The sequence below is a fragment of the Eutrema salsugineum genome, unplaced genomic scaffold (assembly GCF_000478725.1).
Source record: "Eutrema salsugineum unplaced genomic scaffold, Eutsalg1_0 scaffold_1, whole genome shotgun sequence".
Taxonomy (NCBI): domain Eukaryota; kingdom Viridiplantae; phylum Streptophyta; class Magnoliopsida; order Brassicales; family Brassicaceae; genus Eutrema; species Eutrema salsugineum.
The window spans coordinates 12510336-12537422 of record NW_006256909.1 but is presented as its reverse complement, the minus strand read 5'-3'; the positions used below and the strand labels follow the sequence as shown (position 1 = coordinate 12537422).

General features: G+C 41.5%; 1 non-coding gene across 1 annotated transcript; it reads right to left on the bottom strand.

The window, feature by feature from the left end:
* Positions 1-5570: 5570 nt before the first annotated feature.
* Positions 5571-5677, bottom strand: LOC112082463. Its single transcript, XR_002897137.1, has one exon. It is a non-coding gene; the product is annotated as a small nucleolar RNA R71 (small nucleolar RNA).
* Positions 5678-27087: the final 21410 nt, after the last annotated feature.

The window sequence follows — 27087 nt, the reverse complement described above, 5'->3', positions numbered from 1 at the left end:
GATGGCTAGTGACAAAGATTCTGAAAGCAAGAGGTTTTGTCTTTGATGATGTTGAGGTCAGGCATGAGTTGATTGATGAAGCTACACTCACCAAGGTTAAGTTCTTAGAAGAAAGCAATGGTGAAAACTTCTTGTACAACTTCAAGCTCTTACAAGATGAGAAAGTTCAAGTTCTGTTGCCATACCCAGCCATCACCACTCTCTCAGAAAGGCACAATGTCTCCTTTATTGTTCTGAAGGGTCAGCTCTACAACCCAGCCATTCACCCTCCAATTCGCAAATGCAAGAGGACTGTAAGTTCTAAGGGTAAAGAGCCAGTTGAAGAGCAGGACACAACTAGGACCGCTGGTTGTGAGAATGAGGAGCCAAGAGATTTTGAAAGAAGGATGGGAGCAGGCCGGTATCACTTTGATCCTTACTTTTTGGGTGAGCCTGATTATCACACAAGGAAGCTGTATTCCAGAGTTAACAGCCTTCAGAAATGGTGCAAATGGCAAGACAAAACGATCCACAAGCTCGTTGACTGTGTTAGACAGCTTAAGAAGAAGGTTAAGAAACTCACAGCCCCAGCCACCTCACCCAAACATGATACAAGAGAAGATGTGGGAGAAAGCTCAGCTGCTCATGACCTTGTGTTATCACCAGGAAAAGAAGATTGGGTGAACCCGGCCACAGCGTTCTTACCAGACTCACCTGAGAGCAGCCCACCTAGATATTCAACTCCATCATGTTCCACCTCCAACCCATCCCACTACCTGGGATCAGACCTCAGTGATTGAGGTAAACACTCAAAACTCTTTATATATGCATGTAGATTTCTTTTACCTGGGATCCCATTACTTGTTTGTTTTGTTTTCACTCCTTTCTCATGCTTTTAAAACACAAGGGACTGTGTTATTTAAGTGTGGGGGAGGAGTTTCATCCTTTACTAATCATGTTTTCTCTTTTCTTATTTTACACTTTGAGTCTTGAGTCACATTCTTGCATGCATTCATGTAGTTTCATCTAAGTGCATATTAAAAAAAAAAAAAAAATTGAAAATCTAAAAAATTTTCACAGAAAAAATGATCATGTAGTTGCATTCTCATTTTTAGGGTTGAGTCTAGTTGCATATTCATGTAGGCTGCATCAATGCAAGGGAGTAATGATAGGTTTTTCCTTGAGATAATATCACTTTAAGAATTCGGTTCACTGCCCTAGTTTCTATTTCTTTGCTGCATGTAAACAAGAATGAAATCAAGACTGATCCATACTTTGAACTTGTTGAGTGTATCAAGCTTTGAATAGTCCAGCCCTATCTAAGTGAGAACCTTAATTTGACAATCTAATTATCATTGCTTGTGCATGTCTTTGTGAACTCATGGTACCCTCAAAATACTTGAGCTCTCTTATCCCTTTTACCACTCTTTGCTGTTCTCACACTTTGAGACAGTTCCACACCTTTAACCAAACCTTCCTTGAAGCCTGAAACACTATAGTGAGAGATGTGAGGCCTTTTTCTGAATAAACTTGACAGAAAGTGTTGGGTTTAGGACGACAAGAGTAGGGTCTCATGTAGATCTAGCTCAACATCATGAGTGTAGAATAGGCTAGGAAGAGTTCTTGAGAAACATTGAGTGGTGGAGAGAAAGTTTGAGATGAGAACCAGGGGTTGGAAAAGAAAAGAAAAAGGTTTGCTGTTTAAAGGAAGAAAAGCTCTTGTGTTTTGAAAAAGAAAGTCTAGCCTCTAAGTAAAAAGAAAAGAAAAGAAGCCAAAAAGGCTCAAGTGTTTGAAAAGAAAAGAAAAGAGGCTAGAGAGTGTTGTATAAGAATGAGCTAAGTGTAATATTCAGACCCCAAAACCTGAGTTTGAAGTTGAAAAGATGAAACCCCTGGTGAGAAAGAAAGAATGAGAGTGAAGTGAGGAAAGGGTTAATAAGGCAATGAATGCCTTGAGAGAGGAGTAGCTAGGATGTGATCTTCATGGGAGTAGAGTTAAGGTGAAAGACCAATTTGGGGCATTGGGTAGATGGGATTCTGCTCTTGTATGCACCAGTTGCCTTTTACCCTTAGCATTTTGTTAAAGTTTATTCCTTTTGAGTGATCCCTTGAGCTGAATGGAAATCAATGCATTAAATGAGATCATCTTTGTCTCATAACCCTGCCCCAAGACAAGTGAGTTCACATGATTTGCATAAGCATGATTCACATGAGCTTTAATGAATGTCAAATGGTTGGAACTATGGCTGTTTGTGAAAAACTTAAGCTTGAGCTTGATTCATTCATTGATAAGTATGGCTAAAGTTCTGTGAGTAATCTTGTTTGCAATGCATCTTAGAACTAGCAACTAGGACAGTGAGCCTTGAATTCTTTTAGTGATACACTCTCTCATTTGCTCTTTTTGCTTGAGGACAAGCAACAAACAAGTGTGAGGGAGTTGATATGTTCATAATTTGCATCATTTAAGTTACATATTTCATTCCAAATCATGTTTTATTTCATGCATTTTAGGTCCTTAGGGTTTGTTTTAGAACTTAGGAGTTGCATTAGGTCCCAATGAGTCCTTGCATGTTTTGAGTGTTTATCAGGTGTATTTGGAGCTGTTTGGAGCTGAAAAGATGAATCCAGGAAATGGAATGGTGATCAAGGCTTGAAAAATGGTGAAATTGGGTTTTTGGAGGTTCTCAGCCATTCTCGTGTACCAGGGAGGTTTTTCTCGGCCATTCTCACGTACCGCGGGTAGATATTATAGGCCAAAACGCGTACCGGCTATTGAATCTCTCAGCCAAAATCTCCGGGTGCAGACACGTTTCCGAAATCGCCTGTCCGGGGAACCTTCCGGTCCGATTCAGTTGTCGGGTGCTTAATCAAAGTTGGAGAGGATTAGATCACGGTTCCATATCAAGTGGAATCATGGAATTCGGACGCGTGAGCAGAACGTTAAGCTCGTCGGAAGAGACTCCTGTCTCGCCGCCGTTTTGGACCAACCTGATGAGCTCCGAAGAATGCGAAGGACGGTGCTCTTACAGGCCGATTCAGATTCCGAGCACTTCATAAGAATCAGAGATATTCGATTCCTCTTTCCATAACGTCCAAGATCATTCAATTCGGAGCTATGGGTAGGAAGATACGGTCTGCGGAATGGACACATGTCTAGACGCCTCTCTCTGATCGTGTAAATGCACTGCGAAGATGAGCCCTACAGGAAGCCTTCCACTTCCCAAGAACCAAAGCTTCCTTCACCAAAGTTGAAGATATGTGAGTCTTCTGTCCTCTGCAACCAAAATAACACAATTCGGACCAATATCCTGGTAGTTAAGCCTTGCGGAAAGCAAAGTGGTCCAAGCAGCCCTAAACGATGCGAGCTAAGTGAAACATGCCGCGATGGAATGCCACGGTCCACACTTGGCCGTGGCACTTAATTGCAATCCTTCGGCGTTTGACACGATCTTCATGCCACGGTCTAAACTTGACCGTGGCAAAGTAACATTTGGCTGGGAAAAACTTTACAAGCATTTGGCACTTGACACGGTTTCAATGCCACGGCCTAGGACTTGACCGTGGCAACCTTGTACAAACTTTCGGCGTTTGACACGACCACTTGCCACGGGTATTGAACCAGACTTGCTAGACCGTGGCACCAAGATTCATCCAAGAACACGCGAACAAGACTTTGACACGGTCACTTGCCACGGCCTGACCAAGAACATGCTTGACCTTGGCAAACTCATCTTTTACCCACCAAGGTCGGGTCAGTACCCGGTTTGTTCCGGGCTGACCCGGTTCATCCAAGGCTCCTATAAATAGTTTTTAGACCTAATTTGGAGAGAACCTTTTATGCATTTTAGTCTCTTTTCCCTTTTTGTGAAAGACCACTTGTTATACCTTGCTTTTGAGTTTAAAATCGATTTAAGAGAGTATTTTCCCCTTTATCATCCATCTCCATCTCTATTTATCATCATTAATCATGCCAATCTTCTCAACTTGCAAAGGTTTAAGAGAGATTAGTATGATTAGTGAGTAGTCACCTTAATGAGGTTCTAGATGTGTAGGTTAGGGTGCTAAAGTGTTAGATTAGGTGTGCTTAGGGCTAGATTCATTGATTCATTTCTCTAAACAGCTGTTCTCTATGCTAGATCCTTGCATATCACTTGAGATCTAGATTCTGGGAATTTCATGCACCAAAAGTGTTTGATGAAATTCTTGAAAGAGTTGTTTTAGAGGTTTAAGCATTTTGCTGCATGATGATGTATTGTAACTTGCTTGAATGATCATTAGAACTGTTTATTAATGCATATTGATTCATATTTCACAAATGATGATTTGGTTTGAAAATGGATTAGTATAGGGGTTAATACCTTCATGAGAGGATTAACCTAGATTAGAGTTCTTAATCACTTGATTCTTGTCTCATCATTGTCATTAGCATTCCTAGTTTAGCACCAAAGCACCCTAACCAACTATCATGTCTAGAATTTCATGCCTCCATCATATCACATTCATATCACTTGTCATTGTTTAGTTCTTGTTTAGTCATTAATCCTGTTTTTAAGTTTGTAGTTATCACTAGTTAATCAAAACCACTCTTGTTTGCTTGAATTAAGAACCTGATCACATAGTTTGGTGTCTAACAACACATATGGATTGATAAACCCCTTGTACTACAAGACAGTGGATTGATAACCTCTACAAAGAGCCTTGAAAACTCTTAGTTATCAATTGGCGCCGTTGCCAAATTGTGGTTGTTTAGCATTAAGCTCTGGTCTGTTCTTGAGATCAAGTGCTTATTTTATTGTTTTTACTGATTACTTTCAAGTTCTGTTTGTGATTTCAGGTGTATGAACACCAGGTCTAGATCAAGAAGCTGTGGTCCACCTTTCCCTCTCAACGACAACATCAATCTTTTGGTACCAAGGAGGAGAAGGGACAGACGTGGAAGACAGGTTGATCAGGCTGATATGGCAGAACAAAGAGAGCATGTGATGGATATAGAACAACCGGTTCAAGAGCAACAGGCTCAGGGTAATGGAGCTGGTAATGGAGTTGGTCAAGGGTTAAATCAAGGAAATGTTCATCAGGAACAGGTGCATTACCAACAAGCTTATGTCCACCAGGGACAAGCTCAAGCTCATCAACAGAGGCATCTGGCCAATGTACAGCAAAGACAACAGGTGCACCACCAACCCCAGCCCTTCCAACACCAGCAAAGAAGATATGAGCAACCCCAAGTCTATGTTGGAGAGAATGACAGGGCCAATGCTCATCAGTATGGAGTTGGAATTCAGGCACCACCTGTGCAAAACAACAACTTTGAAGTGAAGGCATCATTGTTGAATATGGTCCAGAATTCAAAGTTCCATGGATTAGCAATGGAAGATTCCTTGGAACACTTGGATCAATTTGATAAAGTGTGTGACCTGACCAAGATTAATGGAGTTTCAGAAGACAGTTTCAAGCTAAGACTATTCCCATTCAGTCTTGGTGACAAAGCCCATCAATGGGAAAAGAATCTTCCAAGAGGTTCCTTTCAAACCTGGGAGCAATGCAAGCAAGCTTTCCTATCTAAGTTCTTCTCCACCTCAAGAACTGCAAAACTGAGGAACCAAATCTCTAGCTTCACTCAGCACAGCAATGAGAGTTTTGGTGAAACATATGAGAGATTCAGGAGCTACAAAAACCAATGCCCACACCATGGGTTTAGTGATGTTTTCCTTCTCAGCACACTATATAGAGGAGCTCTTCCCAAGATTAGAAACCAGCTGGATACTGCTTCCAATGGGAACTTTCTGGGAAAGGAGATACATGCTGCTTTAGAGCTAGTGGAGAACTTAGCATTGAGCAATGATACTTCTGGTGAAGACTATGACAGATCAAATAAGTCTGAAGGTTCAAGCTCAGAACAGAGGCTCACTAGGGAAGTTAAGGAGTTGAGAAGTGAATTGGACAAGCTGAAATTCACCACTCAGAAGCCAATGCATTTTGTTAGAGAGTATGAGGAACCTTCTCAAATCTTTGAGAACATAAGTGAAGAAGGTCTCACCAAGGTGGAGCTTAACTACATTGGAAATCAGAGGTTCCAGAGATATCAGTATGGTAATGCCAATCCAAACCTTTCCTACAGGAACACCAATGTAGCTAACCCACAAGACCAGGTCTATCCTAATTCTCAAGCTCCACAGAACTTTGTTCCCAAGAACAACTTTCAAGGGTCTTTTCAACCTAATAATCAGTTTGTTCAGAATCAAGATTTTGGTCAGCAACAACAACCATTTCAAGGTCCTAGTTTCATTTCACAACAGCAAAAGGCACCACCAGGGTTTGTGATAATACCGTATTTTGACTACTTTTATGGATCGTTTTGAAATACTTTTTCTATGTTTTTAATTGCTTTTAAGTACTTTTATTACAATTTCTAGTATTTGTAGTTCCAAAACTCTTTTCAGGTAACTTAGGGAAAAGCTTAACAAAATGGATAGAAAACCAGATTTCAGCTCAGAGTCAAGCCGTCAGAACTTCACCCCTGATTAAAGGCCTTCCCACTGCTGATCCAGCTCAAATTTGGAGACCTTAAAGATGGAAGTATCAGCTTTCCAGCACACTTTACAGCTTGGCAATCCAACAGTTCAATCAAAAGATACGCGAAGAGCAAGATGTCCCGTAAACTAGTCGGCAAGCATTTCCACCCGCGGCCAGCAGGCCATTTCCCGTGGTCAGAAGCATCCCGACCGCGGCCAAGCATCCATTTCCCGCGGTCACAGCCATCCCGACCGCGGCCAGCCAACTCCGAGCCCAAAAGCCCATTTCTGAAGCCCACAATGATTCCCTCATTTGGAGAAACCCTAAGTGACGTCTAGAGATGTCTTGAACACTATAAATACATGTCTTAGGAACCCTATTTCGAGATATGCTATCTTTCTTATTGTTTTAGAATACTTTTAAGTTTTAGGTTTTAGGGAGAGATAGATTTGTTCTCTTGAACCCTTGTTCTTTCTTTTTCAATTTCGGTTTCTATTTTACTTATTAATACTATGTTTTTGATTTCGTTCATTATGTCTGAGTAGTTTTATTGTTGGGATTAAGAGATTTTTGATGGGGATTTATATGTTCGATGAGGATTCCATGAGCTTTTGAGCCGAATCTTAGAACTTTTTCTTCTGAATTCGTTTTTACTGCATGAAAGTAGCATCATGAACTACAATCTGATCCAGATGCTTGGTGACACGAAAGTGTTCATCCGGTATCAGATCTAGTTTGGGAGAGCAAAACAAACATAGGAGTGGAAACCTACCTATGGGCGATTTGTGAATGCTGACTAGTCTTAAACATAATGCATCTCCTCTCTTCCAGGGCCAGAGTTGAAACCTACTGGTCAGGGTTGAGAGAGATAGTTGTCTATGATCACGACAGTGGCGTATTCATACGTCCGTGACTCCAGTTCGAAAAGTTTAAGCTAATATTTTATCAAATTTACTCTCTAGCAATGTTTTGAATCGTTCGTACCCCTGAGAAAACTTCCCTGAACCCCAACGCCTTCTTTCCTATTGATTTACACCGTTTTTATTTCAAGCTTTAGTTCAATATTGTCTTTCCTTTTTAGTAGATTTTCATTTAAGCAATTAGAATATCCGTTTTTTCATTTTTATTCATTTTCGTTAAGTTTAGTTATTAGGTCATTTAATTCCCGTATTTTCTTTTAAGATTTCGTTTTTACATTTTAAACACACCACCAAAACCCCCACAAAACCGTTTGGTTCTAGACTTCCTTACTTTATACTTATATCAAAGGCTTTTTGCAGGAAAAGATCCTCCTTCCATGTGGATTCGATCCCTAAGTTCTACAACCGATCAGCTGTGCACTTGCGGCTATTGATTTCATTTAGGGTAAAACTTGACAACCCACAACACACACCACATCAAGTTTTTGGCGCCGTTGCCGGGGAAGGCACGCGTTTTTTTCCGCAAAACCCCGAGAAAAGTTGGTAAATCGACTCTAGAACCCCCTTTTCTGCAACTTTCCATTTTGTTTCCATTTCAGAAGATATGGATCCTATAAATCAAATTGTACACTATGAGGAAGGTTTCTATAACACTCCTCAAGCCACCAGACGCAGAGAAGAACACCAAGCCCGAAATCCTAGCTACATGGATCGATACAGCCAGCAAAACCACCCTTACCACCGGCGCAGCGAGACTGTTCGACGCCGGGAAGATCCTTATGGCCCTCCTCCAACCTACTTCGAGCCACACGCCTATAATCCTCCACTGCAGAACCCTAGTCATCAACAGGACAACTTGAGGATCAGCAGATGTTTGGGACGCCTCAAAGGGATGATAAACCAGTTCCTTGATCAGCAGATTCTCACCGAAAACACCCTGCTCAAGAAAATAGATTCAATCTCTGGAGAGTTCAACAAAAAATTCGATGATATGGCCAATCATGTTCGAGTTTTGTAAGAGCAAACCCACAAGGACTCACAAACACTAGCTGGGATGATCCACCAAGTCGCAACAGAGCAGACAAGACAAGGGTATGACATCATACAAAACTCAAGTGATATTGTCGAATTAAAATAGGAGGTTAAAGAAGTCAGAGAATCCGCCTCCTGGTATAGAGAGAAGACAGACGAAGAGTTGCAAGAGATCGAGCTCAGGCTGAACAAACTCGAGCTCAAAGCATGGGAGATTGATGCAAGAATGGAGCAGATGCCCAACATTGAGCAAATTTAGAGGTTTTCTAAGAAATCTCCCAAAGATCCTGATGAAGATGCACATCAACGCCCTGGTATGAGTTCATATGATGCTAGTCTACCCAATAAAGAAGCTGGAGTGGTTCGTATCAAGTACAAGAAGGAAGAGACGGACTATGAGCAGATTTCATCCGGAGCCGCAGGTCCGAGTGTTCCGACCGCGGCCAAAGCCTTGTTTCCCGCGGTCGCGACTCCTCTGACCGTGGGAGTTGGTCGCTCAGATGCTCCTCCAGGTCTTGAGAGGAAAATAATACATCTCCTGTCCCAACTTCAACCTCTAGCACATAAGAAAGCAACTCAGGAAGAACAAAACCAAGTTTCAGATGAAGAAACAGATTGGCAGGAATCATTACCTTGTATGATGGCAAATGAATGTGTTGAAGATTCAGCTGATTCTTCAATTCAAGAAGACCAAACATGCAGCAAGATAAAGATGCCATACATCGATTCAATCATTGAATATGACGCTGCAGCTTTCTTTTGTGAATCCTATTCTGCGTTTGAGACACCGGCCAACACCTACAAAGAAAGGCAAGTTCGAATTCTCCATAAGGTCAAGACTACAGGTCAGTTTCTTATCTCTTGTTCTATTAGAGGAGAAATGTTTAAAAACGTGCTATGTGATTCTGGAGCTTGTCTTAACATGATGTTCAAGGCAATTGGTTTGAGACTTGGTAAACACCTGCGCAGGACTAGAGCAAAGATTAGCCTAGCTGATGATTTAAATGCAACACCTCAAGGAATAACTCATGAAATTCCTTTGAGAATAGGAGATTGCATAGTGCCTGTCGACTTCTACATTGTCAAAACGAGAGATGCAACATATCCAGTGATTCTTGGATGGTCTTTTCTAGCAACTTTGGGAGCTATAATGGACTGGCCAAACCGGAGGATTTCATTTGCTAATATCGACAAAGATGTCTTCACAGAAGCTGTCCCATACAACAGCAAAGCAGGAAAACGTTTTGCAACAGAAGAGTTTGAAGAAGAACTTTGGAGTGACGAAGAACCTGCTATGCAAAGCAAGTAGATGTCGAAAAAGACTTGTCTCAGGACAAGGTCTTCTTCATCAGACTAAGCAACATCCAACACCAAAAGTCGAGCTAAACGACTTAAAACAAAAGCGCTTAATGGGAGGCAACCCATTTACGTATTGTTTTCTTTAGGATTTTTCTTTCTTTTTCTTTTGATCTATATCTTTTTCTTAGTTTGAGGTGTTTCTTATAAAACAAAAAAGCCAAAAACAAAATAAAAAAAAACCCGAAAAAAACCAAAAAGAAGGATGGTACCTGATTGCTCGGCCTAGCAGGAACCAAGGAGAAGCAGGAAGAGGCCACAAAATAAGCCCCCGTGGTCGCAGACGTTCTGACCGCGGGAAACGTAGCATCGACCACGGTCGCATGATACTGACCGCGGCCAAGCACCTATTTGTCGCGGTCGCGTGATCCTGACCGCGGCCAAGCACCTGTTTGCCGCGGTCGCGTGACTCCTGACCGCGGCAAATGATCGTTGAGATCAAACCCGACCCCAAACCACCCACTTCACCTCATTTCACCTCACCAATCACCACTCCACCTCATTCATCACCCTCCACCACCTTCATTACCACCTAATCACCTTCCCAAACCCCTTCGAATGAATCCGGTTCTCCACCAGCATCCCAGATCCAGGTAAGTTCTCTTTGTCCTTACCAATTCGATTATCTAAGCATTTTTCTCATCCAATCTCGACTTGTTTCACACTGAGGACAGTGTGATTTAAGTCTAGGGGAGGATTTCATCCCTTTCTAACCACTTTTCTTTCATGCGTCTTGCATTATCTACACTTTTTGTATTTTCCTTAAAGTTTTTCAAATTCTCAAAACAAAATACGTTTTAAAGGGAATGGTAAACATGAATCAATGATAGTTGACTGTGTGCTTTTAGACTGTTCCTTGTTACATGCTCATTCATGATTTAGGACTAGACTAGGAGGTAGCTAAGCACATTTGAAACGAAGTACCCCAGAGGAATTTGAATGATTTCGATTTAGATGAAGGGATACACTAGCTCTGTTTTATTTGGACTTAATTTGGACTTAATTTTCTCATTGAAGCATTAGACCAGGGAAACGAATCATACATTCAAGACTCTTTTATCCTTTTACCACTCTCTGTTGATCCTGAATGGCTAGTTCATCTTTAGGTAGTTCCCCACCCTAACCAATCCTCTTTAAAACCACATGTACTCTTGTTTTCTATTGTCTTATATGCAGATAAGTGCAAAAACGTTGGAGAGAAAGAGGAACGACGCAGTTTTCAGTCACCAAGGACAAAGACCTGTGATTTGTCGGAAGAGTTCCCGGAAGGATTCAACACAAGAGAAAGCTCAGTTTGCCTTAGAAAAACAAACATATTTTGGTACAATATCGTCCTCTAGTCTCTCTCTCTCTTTAAAAGGCATTTTCTTTCCAAAAAAAAAAAAAAAAAGGAAATAAAAGCCTTAGAGAGTCTAGAGATTCGAATTTTAAGTCCCAAGGCAACTGGAGTTCGATTTTATGGAGTTTTGGAGATTGTTTTCTGATTCTCGGAAAGAATGTAAGTCTGGGGGAACAGCTGTCTACAACAAAGGAGGAAGGATTATGCAACAACATTTGGCAAGAAGAAATGACTGAAAACTGTGGTCATCAACAGGTCCTTATCTCTCTTGCGGTTTTGCATATTATCTTGCATCCTCCTGATCTTCAGGTAACCCGAAACACTTTAACTCCACCACTTAAACAGCCCTTTAATGCCAAACGCCGTGTACCCTGGATGATGTCTTTAATGAGAACTCACTATTGAACTTAATGAATGTAGAGAGCTAGTTGACTGGAATCAAGATTTAAATTGTTTAAGTTTTGCATGACGGAAAAAGTGGACTAGTATCTCTTGTGCATTGCTGAGAATTTTCTAGACTAAGTTGTGGATTGATGCACTATCTTTGGTCCTAGTTTAGGAGTTCATGTCTATGAGATTTGTGCATTCCCTATTTTTGTTTTCACTTAACCAGTTTAGGCTTTTGCTTTGTTTGAGGACAAACAAAGGTTTAAGTCTAGGGGAGTTGATAAAACCGTATTTTGACCACTTTTATAGATCGTTTTGAAATACTTTTTCTATGTTTTTAATTGCTTTTAAGTACTTTTATTACGTTTCTCTAGTATTTGTAGTTCCAAGACTCTTTTCAGGTAACTTAGGGAAAAGCTTAACAAAATGGATAGAAAACCAGATTTCAGCTCAGAGTCAAACCGTCAGAAGTTCACCCCTGATTGAAGGTCTTCTCACCGTCTGAGCCAGCTCAAATTTGGAGACCTTAAAGATGGAAGTATCAGCTTTCCAGAACACTTTACAGCTTGGCAATCCAACGGTTCAATCAAAAGATACGCGAAGAGCAAGATGTCCCATAAACCAGCCGGCAAGCATTTCCACCCGCGGCCAACAGGCCATTTCCCGCGGTCAGAAGCATCCTGACCGCGGTCAAGCATCCATTTCCCGCGGTCACAGACCATTTCCCGCCAGCCAACTCCGAGCCCAAAAGCCCATTTCTGAAACCCACAATGATTCCCTCATTTGGAGAAACCCTAAGTGACGTCCACATATGTCTTGAGCACTATAAATACATGTCTTAGGAACCCTATTTTGAGATATGCTATCTTTCTTATTATTTTAGAATACTTTTAAGTTTTAGGTTTTAAGGAGAGAGAGATTTGTTCTCTTGAACCCTTCTTTTTTCTTTTTCAATTTTGGTTTCTATTCTACTTATTAATACTATGTTTTTGATTTCGTTCATTATGTCTGAGTAGTTTTATTGTTGGGATTAAGGGATTTTCGATGGGGATTCATATGTTCGATGAGGATTCCATGAGCTTTTGAGCCGAATCTTAGAACTTTTTCTTCTGAATTCGTTTTTACTGCATGAGAGTAGCGTCATGAACTATAATCTGATCCAGATGCTTGGTGACACGAAAGTGTTTATCCGGTATCAGATCTAGTTTGAGAGAGCAAAACAAACATAGGAGTGGAAACCTACCTATGGGCGATTTGTGAATGCTGACGAGTCTTAAACATGATGTCTCTTCTCTTCCAGGGCCAGAGTGGAAATCTACTGGTCAGGGTTGAGAGAGATAGTTGTCTATGATCACGACAGTGGCGTATTCATACGTCCGTGACTCCAGTTCGAAAAGTTTAAGCTAAGATCTTATCAAATTTACTCTCTAGCAATGTCTTGAATCGTTCGTACCCCTGAGAAAACTTCCTTGAACCCCAACGCCTTCTTTCCTATTGATTTACACCGTTTTTATTTCAAGCTTTAGTTCAATATTGTCTTTTCTTTTTAGTAGATTTTCATTTACGCAATTAGAATATCCGTTTTTTTCATTTTTATTCATTTTCGTTAAGTTTAGTTATTAGGTCATTTAATTCCCGTATATTCTTTTAAGATTTCGTTTTTACATTTTAAACACACCACCAAAACCCCCACAAAACCGTTTGGTTCTAGACTTCCTTACTTTGTACTTATTTCAAAGGCTTTTTGCAGGAAAAGATCCTCCTTCCCTGTGGATTCGATCCCTAAGTACTACAATCGATCAGCTGTGCACTTGCGGCTATTGATTTCATTTAGGGTAAAACTTGACAACCCACAACACACACCTACTCCAAGAATTTGATATGGAAGTGCAGGACAAAAATGGGATAGATAATGGGGCTGCAGAGCATCTCTCCATGCTGAGGATTGATTATGAAGTGCCTCTCAATGATAGTCTACCAGAGGAATCACTGATGGTGTTCCATTCCTACTTGGAGTTTGAAGAAGTAGAGAGCATTCAAGAGAGGAGGATGCCTTGGTTTGCAGACATAGTGAATTATCTTGCCTGTGGGGTGGAGCCACCTGAATTAGATGCTTACAACAGGAAGAAATTCTTCAGAGATGTCCAGAGATACCATTGGGATGAGCCTTACCTCTATGTCCTAAACAAAGATCAGTTGTATAGAAGGTGTCTTGCTGAGGAGGAGATGCAACCTGTGTTGCAAGAGTGTCATGGTTCAGCTTTTGGGGGTCACATGGGAGCATTCAAGACTGTGGCAAAGGTTCTTCAGAGTGGGTTTTCGTGGCCCACAATGTTCAAAGATGCTCAGTTGGTTGTTTCAGCATGTGATGCCTGTCAGAGGCATGGAAACATTTCAAAGAGGAGTGAGATGCCTCAAAACCCAATTCTAGAAGTTGAGGTCTTTGATTGCTGGGGGATTGACTTCATGGGGCCCTTCATTTCATCCTATGGGAATCAGTATATACTTGTTGTTGTGGACTATGTGTCCAATGGGTTGAGGCCATTGCTTCCCCTACCAAATGATTCCAAGGTTGTAGTGAAGCTGTTCAAGAGCATTATCTTCCCAAGATTTGGAGTTCCAAGGGTTGTTATCTCTGATGGAGGATCTCATTTTGTGAACAAGACTTTGGAGGGATTGCTGAAAAAGCATGGAGTGAAACATAAGGTAGCTACTCCTTATCATCCTCAAACTAGTGGCCAGGTTGAAGTATCTAATAGACAGATCAAGGCCATTCTTGAGAGGACTGTTAGCTCAAGCAGAAAAGATTGGAGCAAAAGGTTAGATGATGCATTGTGGGCTTATAGGACTGCCTTTAAAACTCCTATTGGGACATCACCCTTCAATCTGCTATATGGGAAGAGCTGCCACCTTCCTGTTGAGTTGGAGTACAAGGCTTTGTGGGCTGTGAAGTTGCTGAACTTTGGTATTAAGACAGCTCAAGAGAAAAGGGTCATTCAACTCCATGAACTTGAAGAGATAAGGCTTGGGGCTTTTGAGAGCTCAAAGATCTATAAGGAGAAGACCAAAGCTTTGCATGATCAAAAGATTCTGAAAAGGGAGTTCAAGGATGGTGATTTGGTATTGCTGTTCAACTCTAGACTTAAGTTGTTTCCAGGAAAACTTAAGTCTAGATGGTCTGGACCTTTTAAAGTTCTTGAAGTGAGACCATATGGTGCTATTGTCTTAGAAGGAAAGAATGGCCAAGAGTTTGTGGTAAATGGCCAAAGAATCAAGCATTACTTAGTTTCACAAGGGAAGGAGGAAGCTACATCAGTTCCCCTTCTTGATCCATCACCAGCCTGCTAAACAGGTTTCCAAAGTCAAACTTAGAGACTTTAAACAAAGTGCTCTTGGGAGACACCCCAAGCTTATCCTTTTGGAAATATGCTTTTGATCTTTTGATTTCTTTCTATTTTATGTTTTAGGATGTTTTGATGGGTTTGTTTAGTGTCTACAGGTTACAGGTTTGAGTTTGGACCCTTGGAAAGTGAACAAAGGCAAAAAGAAATGAGGAATGGACCTGAGATCGGGACTTGACACGGCCAGGAGACATGGAACGGAAGCTGGCCATGGCAAAAGTTACAATTGTTTGGTGTTTGCCACGGGTAAAAGGCACGGGACCGCAGGCAGGCCGCGGCAAAGAATAGAAGACTGAGCATTCATTCGGTTCCTGCCACAGCCACGAGACACGGACATGAAGGTGACCATGGCAACACAAAGATAACAAAAACCTGGGTTCAGGCTTCCACACGGTCAATGGACACGGGACCGCGACCTGGCCGTGGCAAAACGAGACACGGACGGACAAAGGCTCTGGTTTTGACACGGCTACAAGACACGGGTTCAGGACCTGGCCGTGGCAAAACAAAGATGGAATGAGCATGGTTCGGACATTGACACGGGTAAAGGATGTGGGAAGAAGCCAGGCCGTGGCAAAGCAAGGAGAAATTGACCGAGGTTCGGACTTTGCCACGGTTAGAAGACACGGTTAAAGATCAGTCCCAGGCCGCGGCAAAAAGAAAGCACACACACGTTCTTTGACACGGTCACGTGCCACGGTCAACGATGGCGCGACCAAATTTTGAAAAACGTTGACCGTACGGACGTTGACCGGTCAAAGAATGCGCCAATACAGCTGTGTCCCAGCGAGTCTTCTTCTTCTTCACGAGTTTGCTCCCTTTCTCTCCATTTCTTGAACTTTAAACACTCATATCTCTCTCGTTCTTACACCAAATTGAGAAATTCCAACTGCATTGAACTTGTAATCCTGTCTAGTTTCTTGCTGCACATTCGTTTTTCACTCGAAACCTGAAGATTCCAAGGTACTTAGTCTGTTAAAACTTACCTTTTCCATGTCTTAGTGTACTGTTCATGAACAGGAAAACAAATGGAATCGATTTTAATAAGCCTCTTGATACCTTGGAATCATTTTGTGAGTATTGTGCAAATAGAATGGATAGGAAATGCATGGATCTTGCTTGAGAATAACCTGTTCTTGGATTTTTTTTTTTTTTTTTTTTTAGAAATTTCTTGAACTTCACCAAGTATCTCGATTTTTTTTTTAGAAATTGTGTTTCAAGCTGAACTCTTTGTGTGCATTGCCTCTTGCCATTGCTTTGAGTTTATTGAGTTTTTAACCAGCTTGAGACACATTCTTTTCTAGTGAAAATGATCTGTGCCACAAATGAACTTGGTGAATTTTTGGAAAACAATTCGTTATTCTCTTGTTTTGGTGCTCACAGCTATTTGAGAAAATGCAGGATGGGAGGAACAAAACGAACAGCAGCCTTGGAGAAATCGAAAAAAGAGAAAGCTGGAGCTTCAGAGGATCAGATTATGCCTTTTGGGCATAAAGTTTTCAAGAAACAGAAGAAACAGAGGAAGCCAAAGGATCCAGCTGAGAAGAAGGCAAAGAGTGTGGCTGCACCAAAGAAAACAGAGGCCTCTACTTCAAAGACTTCTGGTAAAGAACGGGCACTGGTTGAGGTTGTTCACAGGGCAGGAAAAGAAGTGGCTGTGGCTGAGGATGAAGAAGAAACAGAGAGTGATCCTGAAATCCCAATGCAGCCGGTTAAGAAAGCAAAAAGAAAATCACAACCTGGGGACAAAGAACCAACTTTTGATGACTACTTTGCTGTGTTCAAGAATGTAAAGGTGCTGCAAACCAAGTTCCCTGACATGGAGCTGCTGAAAAAGATGGAAATTCTTGAAGAGGTTCAGCTCATTTTCAACAACATGGGGTTTGGTGGATTCTTTGAGATGAGAGATGTGGCTCATGATGGTGTTACACAAGAGTTTCTTGCATCCCTTCAAGTTTGTCGATATGGCCCAAGAGATGAAAGAATCAATGAGGGCAATGGTCTTGGGCACATAGAGTTCACAATAGATGGTGCACAACACCATGTAAGCTTCAAGGAACTAGATGAGATCTTTGCTTTTCCAAGACCTGCACAAGAAGAGACAGTGAAGTTCACATACCCTGATCACATGATCACTGACTTGTGGGATACAATTGCTTTTGGGAGCTTCAGAGGAGGAAGATGCAAGAGTTCATGGATAAGAAACCCAGCAATCCGCTATGCTCACAAGGTGCTTTGCCAAATGTTCTTTACCAAGTACAATGATGGAATGGTGCATCTAGCTGACATGGAGCTATTGGGTATGGGTCTTCATCCCCTCATCAGTCACTTAAAAAGCAAGAGAGAGTTTCGCCTCCCACATTACATCCCATCTAGTGGTGCATTCTTAGCACGCCAAATGCTGATTTACAAGGACATTGCTTGGCGTGAGGGGAAAAGAAAGAAGCTCACTAAGTTGCACAATGGATGGCTAGTGACAAAGATTCTGAAAGCAAGAGGTTTTGTCTTTGATGATGTTGAGGTCAGGCATGAGTTGATTGATGAAGCTACACTCACCAAGGTTAAGTTCTTAGAAGAAAGCAATGGTGAAAACTTCTTGTACAACTTCAAGCTCTTACAAGATGAGAAAGTTCAAGTTCTGTTGCCATACCCAGCCATCACCACTCTCTCAGAAAGGCACAATGTCTCCTTTATTGTTCTGAAGGGTCAGCTCTACAACCCAGCCATTCACCCTCCAATTCGCAAATGCAAGAGGACTGTAAGTTCTAAGGGTAAAGTGCCTGTTGAAGAGCAGGACACAACTAGGACCGCTGGTTGTGAGAATGAGGAGCCAAGAGATTTTGAAAGAAGGATGGGAGCAGGCCGGTATCACTTTGATCCTTACTTTTGGGGTAAGCCTGATTATCACACAAGGAAGCTGTATTCCAGAGTTAACAGCCTTCAGAAATGGTGCAAATGGCAAGACAAAACGATCCACAAGCTCGTTGACTGTGTTAGACAGCTTAAGAAGAAGGTTAAGAAACTCACAGCCCCAGCCACCTCACCCAAACATGATACAAGAGAAGATGTGGGAGAAAGCTCAGCTGCTCATGACCTTGTGTTACCACTAGGAAAAGAAGATTGGGTGAACCCGGCCACAGCGTTCTTACCAGACTCACCTGAGAGCAGCCCACCTAGATATTCAACTCCATCAAGTTCCACCTCCAACCCATCCCACTACCTGGGATCAGACCTCAGTGATTGAGGTAAACACTCAAAACTCTTTATATATGCATGTAGATTTCTTTTTCTTTTTGCATTTTACTTGTTTGTTTTGTTTTCACTCCTTTCTCATGCTTTTAAAACACAAGGGACTGTGTTATTTAAGTGTGGGGGAGGAGTTTCATCCTTTACTAATCATGTTTTCTCTTTTCTTATTTTACACTTTGAGTCTTGAGTCACATTCTTGCATGCATTCATGTAGTTTCATCTAAGTGCATATTAAAAAAAAAAAAAAAAATTGAAAAAACTAAAACATTTTCACAGAAAAAATGATCATGTAGTTGCATTCTCATTTTTAGGGTTGAGTCTAGTTGCATATTCATGTAGGCTGCATCAATGCAAGGGAGTAATGATAGGTGTTTCCTTGAGAGAATATCACTTTAAGAATTCGGTTCACTGCCCTAGTTTCTATTTCTTTGCTGCATGTAAACAACAATGAAATCAAGAGTGATCCATGCTTTGAACTTGTTGAGTGTATCAAGCTTTGAATAGTCCAGCCTTATCTAAGTGAGAACCTTAATTTGACAATCTAATTATCATTGCTTGTGCATGTCTTTGTGAACTCATGGTACCCTCAAAATACTTGAGCTCTCTTATCCCTTTTACCACTCTTTGCTGTTCTCACACTTTGAGACAGTTCCACACCTTTAACCAAACCTTCCTTGAAGCCTGAAACACTATAGTGAGAGATGTGAGGCCTTTTTCTGAATAAACTTGACAGAAAGTGTTGGGTTTAGGACGACAAGAGTAGGGTCTCATGTAGATCTAGCTCAACATCATGAGTGTAGAATAGGCTAGGAAGAGTTCTTGAGAAACATTGAGTGGTAGAGAGAAAGTTTGAGATGAGAACCAGGGGTTGGAAAAGAAAAGAAAAAGGTTTGCTGTTTAAAGGAAGAAAAGCTCTTGTGTTTTGAAAAAGAAAGTCTAGCCTCTAAGTAAAAAGAAAAGAAAAGAAGCCAAAAAGGCTCAAGTGTTTGAAAAGAAAAGAAAAGAGGCTAGAGAGTGTTGTATAAGAATGAGCTAAGTGTAATATTCAGACCCCAAAACCTGAGTTTGAAGTTGAAAAGATGAAACCCCTGGTGAGAAAGAAAGAATGAGAGTGAAGTGAGGAAAGGGTTAATAAGGCAATGAATGCCTTGAGAGAGGAGTAGCTAGGATGTGATCTTCATGGGAGTAGAGTTAAGGTGAAAGACCAATTTGGGGCATTGGGTAGATGGGATTCTACTCTTGTATGCACCAGTTGCCTTTTACCCTTAGCATTTTGTTAAAGTTTATTCCTTTTGAGTGATCCCTTGAGCTGAATGGAAATCAATGCATTAAATGAGATCATCTTTGTCTCATAACCCTGTCCCAAGACAAGTGAGTTCACATGATTTGCATAAGCATGATTCACATGAGCTTTAATGAATGTCAAATGGTTGGAACTATGGCTGTTTGTGAAAAACTTAAGCTTGAGCTTGATTCATTCATTGATAAGTATGGCTAAAGTTTTGTGAGTAATCTTGTTTGCAATGCATCTTAGAACTAGCAACTAGGACAGTGAGCCTTGAATTCTTTTAGTGATACACTCTCTCATTTGCTCTTTTTGCTTGAGGACAAGCAACGAACAAGTGTGAGGGAGTTGATATGTTCATAATTTGCATCATTTAAGTTACATATTTCATTCCAAATCATGTTTTATTTCATTTTAGGTCCTTAGGGTTTGTTTTAGAACTTAGGAGTTGCATTAGGTCCCAATGAGTCCTTGCATGTTTTGAGTGTTTATCAGGTGTATTTGGAGCTGTTTGGAGCTGAAAAGATGAATCCAGGAAGTGGAATGGTGATCAAGGCTTGAAAAATGGTGAAATTGGGTTTTTGGAGGTTCTCAGCCATTCTCGCGTACCAGGGAGGTTTTTCTCGGCCATTCTCACGTACCGCGGGTAGATATTATAGGCCAAAACGCGTACCGGCTATTGAATCTCTCAGCCAAAATCTCCGGGTGCAGACACGTTTCCGAAATCGCCTGTCCGGGGAACCTTCCGGTCCGATTCAGTTGTCGGGTGCTTCATCAAAGTTGGAGAGGATTAGATGAAGGTTCCATATCAAGTGGAATCATGGAATTCGGACGCGTGAGCAGACGTTAAGCTCGTCGGAAGAGACTCCTGTCTCGCCGCCGTTTTGGACCAACCTGATGAGCTCCGAAGAATGCGAAGGACGGTGCTCTTACAGGCCGATTCAGATTCCGAGCACTTCATAAGAATCAGAGATATTCGATTCCTCTTTCCATAACGTCCAAGATCATTCAATTCGGAGCTATGGGTAGGAAGATACGGTCTGCGGAATGGACACATGTCTAGACGCCTCTCTCTGATCGTGTAAATGCACTGCGAAGATGAGCCCTACAGGAAGCCTTCCACTTCCCAAGAACCAAATCTTCCTTGACCAAAGTTGAAGATATGTGAGTCTTCTGTCCTCTGCAACCAAAATCACACAATTCGGACCAATATCCTGGTAGTTAAGCCTTGCGGAAAGCAAAGTGGTCCAAGCAGCCCTAAACGATGCGAGCTAAGTGAAACATGCCGCGATGGAATGCCACGGTCCACACTTGGCCGTGGCACTTAATTGCAATCCTTCGGCATTTGACACGATCTTCATGCCACGGTCTAAACTTGACCGTGGCAAAGTAACATTTGGCCGGGAAAAACTTTACAAGCATTTGGCACTTGACACGGTTTCAATGCCACGGCCTAGGACTTGACCGTGGCAACCTTGTACAAACTTTCGGCGTTTGACACGACCACTTGCCACGGGTATTGAACCAGACTTGCTAGACCGTGGCACCAAGATTCATCCAAGAACACGCGAACAAGACTTTGACACGGTCACTTGCCACGGCCTGACCAAGAACATGCTTGACCTTGGCAAACTCATCTTTTACCCACCAAGGTCGGGTCAGTACTCGGTTTGTTCCGGGCTGACCCAGTTCGTCCAAGGCTCCTATAAATAGTTTTTAGACCTAATTTGAAGAGAACCTTTTATCCATTTTAGTCTCTTTTCCCTTTTTGTGAAAGACCACTTGTTATACCTTGCTTTTGAGTTTAAAATCGATTTAAGAGAGTATTTTCCCCTTTATCATCCATCTCCATCTCTATTTATCATCATTAATCATGCCAATCTTCTCAACTTGCAAAGGTTTAAGAGAGATTAGTATGATTAGTGAGTAGTCACCTTAATGAGGTTCTAGATGTGTAGGTTAGGGTGCTAAAGTGTTAGATTAGGTGTGCTTAGGGCTAGATTCATTGATTCATTTCTCTAAACAGCTGTTCTCTATGCTAGCTCCTTGCATATCACTTGAGATCTAGATTCTGGGAATTTCATGCACCAAAAGTGTTTGATGAAATTCCTGAAAGAGTTGTTTTAGAGGTTTAAGCATTTTGCTGCATAATGATGTATTGTAACTTGCTTGAATGATCATTAGAACTGTTTATTAATGCATATTGATTCATATTTCACAAATGATGATTTGGTTTGAAAATGGATTAGTATAGGGGTTAATACCTTCATGAGAGGATTAACCTAGATTAGAGTTCTTAATCACTTGATTCTTGTCTCATCATTGTCATTAGCATTCCTAGTTTAGCACCAAAGCACCCTAACCAACTATCATGTCTAGAATCTCATGCCTCCATCATATTACATTCATATCACTTGTCATTGTTTAGTTCTTGTTTAGTCATTAATCCTGTTTTTAAGTTTGTAGTTATCACTAGTTAATCAAAACCACTCTTGTTTGCTTGAATTAAGAACCTGATCACATAGTTTAGTGTCTAACACCACATATGGATTGATAAACCCCTTGTACTACAAGAAAGGGGATTGATAACCTCTACAAAGAGCCTTGAAAACTCTTAGTTATCCAAAAACAATATGAGAACCGAATTAACGGAATCACAGAGAAACTGTAGCGGAGGTACTTTCAACGAAATCAAAAAAGTCAAGGGAGAAGGATGAGTACGGAATTTCTGAAAGCTGTTTTTTAATTTATACATGTTTGATTTAAGAAACTGAGGAGGAGAATAAGACGGGAAATCTAATCGTTTGAGAAACCTGATTGAGGTAGGGGATGGTGAAGTCGATGGGCTTTCCAGAATTGAAGCTGAGTTTCGAAATCTCGATATAGTTTAGGTGAAAATATTTTAAGATCAAATCAACGGTTTGAACAATTAAGAAGATGGATGAGTTGGGTCGGTTTTACTGAGTTGGGTTGGTTTAGGTGTGCCACCTTCTTGATTTGACTTGTAATTTCTTGTATTTTCCGTTTACCATCTATATAAATTGTTCCTTTGCTTTTTTTTTTCGACTTAAACTCAATATTATTAGATCTGAATATTTGAAATTACATAGTCCTTATGGACAACATGAGATAGCCATAGAGGAGGGAAATTACAATCAGAGTAAAAAGAAGATTGAGAAAAATAATTCTTAGCCAGACAATGGGCCGCCTCATTGCAGTGTCTTTTAACGTTTTTGAACAAGACTCTTTAGAACTTGACTCCCCATCTCTTTATTTCTCTGCACAAATTGTGGATCGTGAAGTCCTTCTCATCATTATTGAGATTCCTGGTGAGATTATGACAGTCTCCTTCAAAGATTACAGATCGAAAACTCATCATATATGTGTTTTTTATAGCCGCTAGGAGAGCTTTCCCCTCAGCTTAAATTGGAGATGACGAAAGCCCCAAGTTAGCTGAACCCCAATACTTTGCAATCCCCTTATCATCTCTGACTATCCAGCCAGCTGAAGTGTTTTTAGTTGAAATATCATAAGCCGCATCAACATTACATTTTAAGGAACCCAGGAGGAGGACGATTCCAAAAGGTTTGAGAGTTTAAAGCACCACCAGTATTAGAATTTGTAAAAGGCAAATGGATTAGATACTTCTAACCATTCCTTAAATTCAGCGTTTGATAAGGAGACATCCTTAGAAGGGCTGGGGATCAGTTTGTTGAAAATAAGGTTGTTTCTGGACTTCCAAATTTTCCACAGGACCCAGAAAGGCAACAGTTTCTGATGATCTGAAATTCGTTGTTTCCCTTGAGTATCTGCCAGAGATTTGATATTATCCTCACAAAGTGGAGATGGTTGAGAAAGACATATGAAAGGTAAATTTGTCAGCCTGCAAACAATGTTAGAAACAGGGCATTCAAAAAACTGGTGGTTGATGGTTTCCTCTTCTCGACCACACCTTGGGCAAGTAAGATCCATCATAATGCCACGGTCCTCAATCTACTTCCAGTACCAATGGCAAACTATTCTCCAGAGAAAGTGCTTAATCTTTGGAAGAATAGGAACTTTCCAGATTTTGGTCTTTAAACCTGGATCACCATGCGGTGGAACAATTATCGAGATATCAGGATCTGCCAGTTTTAGAGCAAGATAATAACCTGAACGCACTGAATATTCCCCATGAGTAGTATAATGCCAAAACACCTTCTCCACTTCTACATCCTGAGAAAGAAACAGAGATTTTGCGATACCTTTGTCCTCTTCCACTAGATATTCATATTAAAGTTCATTATTCTTCTTACATTATCAATAAATGTAATGATATGACTGATTCGAAGAGGGGAAGAGGTTAAACCGCTTGCTAGTCTTGGAGGATAAGAAGGAATCCAATTGTCTGAAAAAACCTTAATGTCAAACCAGAACCCACATTGAACCTGATTCCTTTCTTAATAAGATTCAGACCTACCAAAATAGACGACCAACCAAATGATTGGTTTTTCTGAGGCTTCGCAATTAGTACAGACTCCTCTCGGAAGTATTTCGCCTTGAACAATCTAGAGAATCTGGATGCTTCAAAAGTTAGCCAAGCACAAAGCATCATTGAATTTCTCCGAATCTCGGAATCCAAGACCTTCCTCCTTTTTAGATAGCTGCATTTTTTGCCAGGCTACCCAAGGAATACCCCGTTGCTCCTCATTTTCCTCCCATAAAAAACGTGAGAGAATACTGGTGATTTCACTCACAACTGTAGTAGGAATTTGAAAACATGACATTGAATAGACTGGCATCGGTAGAGCTATTGACTTCAGCATAATCTCCTTACCGGCTGGAGATAGCAACTTGAACTCCAAGAAGATGTACGCTTCTTTATAGCATCAGTAATATACTTGAACATTTCTATCTTTTTCTTCTGAATTGTTCCGGCAAAGGTTGTGAATTCCTAGAATTCCTTTTAGCCTGTTTTGGAGATCACCTGGAATCCTTGAGCCATAAGTAATCATAGATTTACTGGAGTTGATTAACTGACCTGAACTTCTTTCATAGATTTGGATGATTTCCTTCAATGCTCGAAAATTCTTGTTTTTTGCTTGAAAAAAGAATAAAGAGTCATCCGCAAATAGCAAATGAGTCAACGGTGGAACACCATTTCCGATCTTAATTCCCTGGATCTTACCTGACTGAGACTGAACTTTGATCAAATGGCTTAGAACATCGGCACAGAGAAAAAAAAGGCAAGGTGACAAAGGATCACCTTATCTTATACCTCTTGCCGGAGAGATCATTCCGTGAGGATTCCCATTAATTAAGACAGAAAAACTAACAGATCTAACCATAGCCATTATCCAGCAAATCCATGTATCTGCAAAGCCAAAAGCCTTCATAGTAGCCTCTAAAAAGTCCCATTCAACCCGGTCATAAACCTTACTTATGTCAGTCTTAACAGCCATATAAGTCTGGGAAACGCTTTTCCTGGACTTTAACGAGTGCATCAGTTCATTTGCCACAAAAACATTATCAGGAATCATTTTCCCAGGGATAAAAGCAGCCTGTTCTTCCGAAACAATTTGATGAAGAAAACACTTCAAGCGAAGGACCAAAGCTTTGGAGATGATTTTATACAAAACATTACAAAGGCCGATTGGTCTGTAATCTGATAATGTTTGTGGCTTCTCGATTTTGGGAATCATACAAATATTTGTATGATTTACTCCTAGTTTCATCACTCCAGTCCTAAAAAATCTTCTGACTTCCCTCATTACATCATCTCCTACAATAACCCAGAATTCTTGATAAAACCTTGCTGTAAAACCATCGGGACCAGGACCCTTATCAGCACCAATTGAACAGACTGCATCAAAATTTCATTATCTGAAAACTCCCTTGTAAGACTTTCATTAATCTCAGCGTGACAGACTGGTTGAACCCAGCAAAAATCTCAGGACTAACTTGTTGACCATTGCTTGAATAAATCCCCTTGAAGTATTCCTCCGCATGAAATCTAATCACTTTATCCCCACGAAAGACATTACCCGTAACATCATGTACACAATGAATCCGGTTCCTTGCAAATCTCGCTTTAGTACATGCCTGGAAAATTTTTGTATTACGGTCACCATCTTTGTTGGGGTCGGTTTCCACCCCAAGCGGATAAACCATCCCGAGAATGATCAAGTATCATAGAGAACCAGTTGGCAGGAGAAATCAGTTGTGGGCCGAGCTCTAACATGAGAAAGGTGGGCCAAGCCGTGCTCGACATTACAAACGGGCCGAGCCGTGAAGAGGGATAAGTAGCCAAGCCGCGGGAAGGATGTTCAGTGGGCCGAGCTGTGCAAGAGAGGGAACGGGCCGAGCTGTGCAAGAAAGCGAATGGGCCGAGCTGCATAAGAAGGAGAATGGGTCGAGCCATTTCCTTCCACAATTGGGCCGAACCAAGGCTTTGAAAGACGAAAACCCATAGAAACCCTAGGCGAAGTATCATGACGGTGGCTGCCCAAAGCGATAAGGAAATATTCCGAAAATCTCTCCCGAAGATTCTCGGCTAGGCGGTTCAGAGAATTAATATAAATAGACGATGTTTGCAATTCATTCTGTAACTTTTCATAACTTGAGAGCGATAAAACCTAAACACTTTCCAGCAAAAAAACCCTCTTTTGATTTTACTGTTCTTGCGATTACCCTAGAAATTTCGGATCCCTTAAGTTTTCCTTACAAATTTTTGGTTGTGCGAGTTTTGTCTCACACAATTTGGCGCCGTGTGTGGGGACATCGAAACTTTCTTACTCTAAATCGACAAGACTTTAAGATCCGAAGAACATGGCGAGCAACACCCTCAACGATAACAACAATAACAACAACAACGATAACGGCACGGAGAAGGACGCTCCAGCATCAGGCACGACGACGGCGACAACCGAAACCCAAGAGGAGATGCGAAACATGATGGCTGCGTTGATGAAGAAGATCGACGAGCAGGATAAAAGAAACGAGGAGATTACAGAGAGGCTCGACACGATGACGGCCGAGCAACGACACCCGACTTGGAGAGCCAGAATCTCTGATCCAATGGATGAAATCTGGAGACGTTTTGATTTCTCAATGCCTGCAGAAGCCTCGGGTAGCGGTACAAGAAACCCTTTGCCTCCACCAATGTTTCGTCCCCTCGGCGAACAGACTCCAGCCGCAACCCGAATCAATATGACCGAGCCACCTCCACTCCGTCGGAACTCAAGGCGACAAGCCGACGAAGAGGAGAACGACGCGATCGACGTGGACACCCAACAAAACGACGGAACCACAAACATGCAACAAAATGGCTCAGCTCAGCGAATAAGCCAAGAAGAGCTCGCCTCAGCACTGAACGGCATCCAGACTGATGAAGTCACCGACCCGGTTCGCGGTGACAACCCGATTGAAGAAGAAGAAAACCTCCAATGGATCGAGCAGGCATAGCGCAAAGACGAGCCGAGGAGAGAAGAACGGGAGCAACTTCGCCAATCAAAGGGAAGGACTCACACACAAACCCTCGAAATCAAAGAACTGTGAGCCTCAATGGCTCGGACAGTAGCCGAGATACGCACCATGAAGTCTCAAGTGCGTAATGCGATGAGTGTCGCGCCCGAGATCGATTGA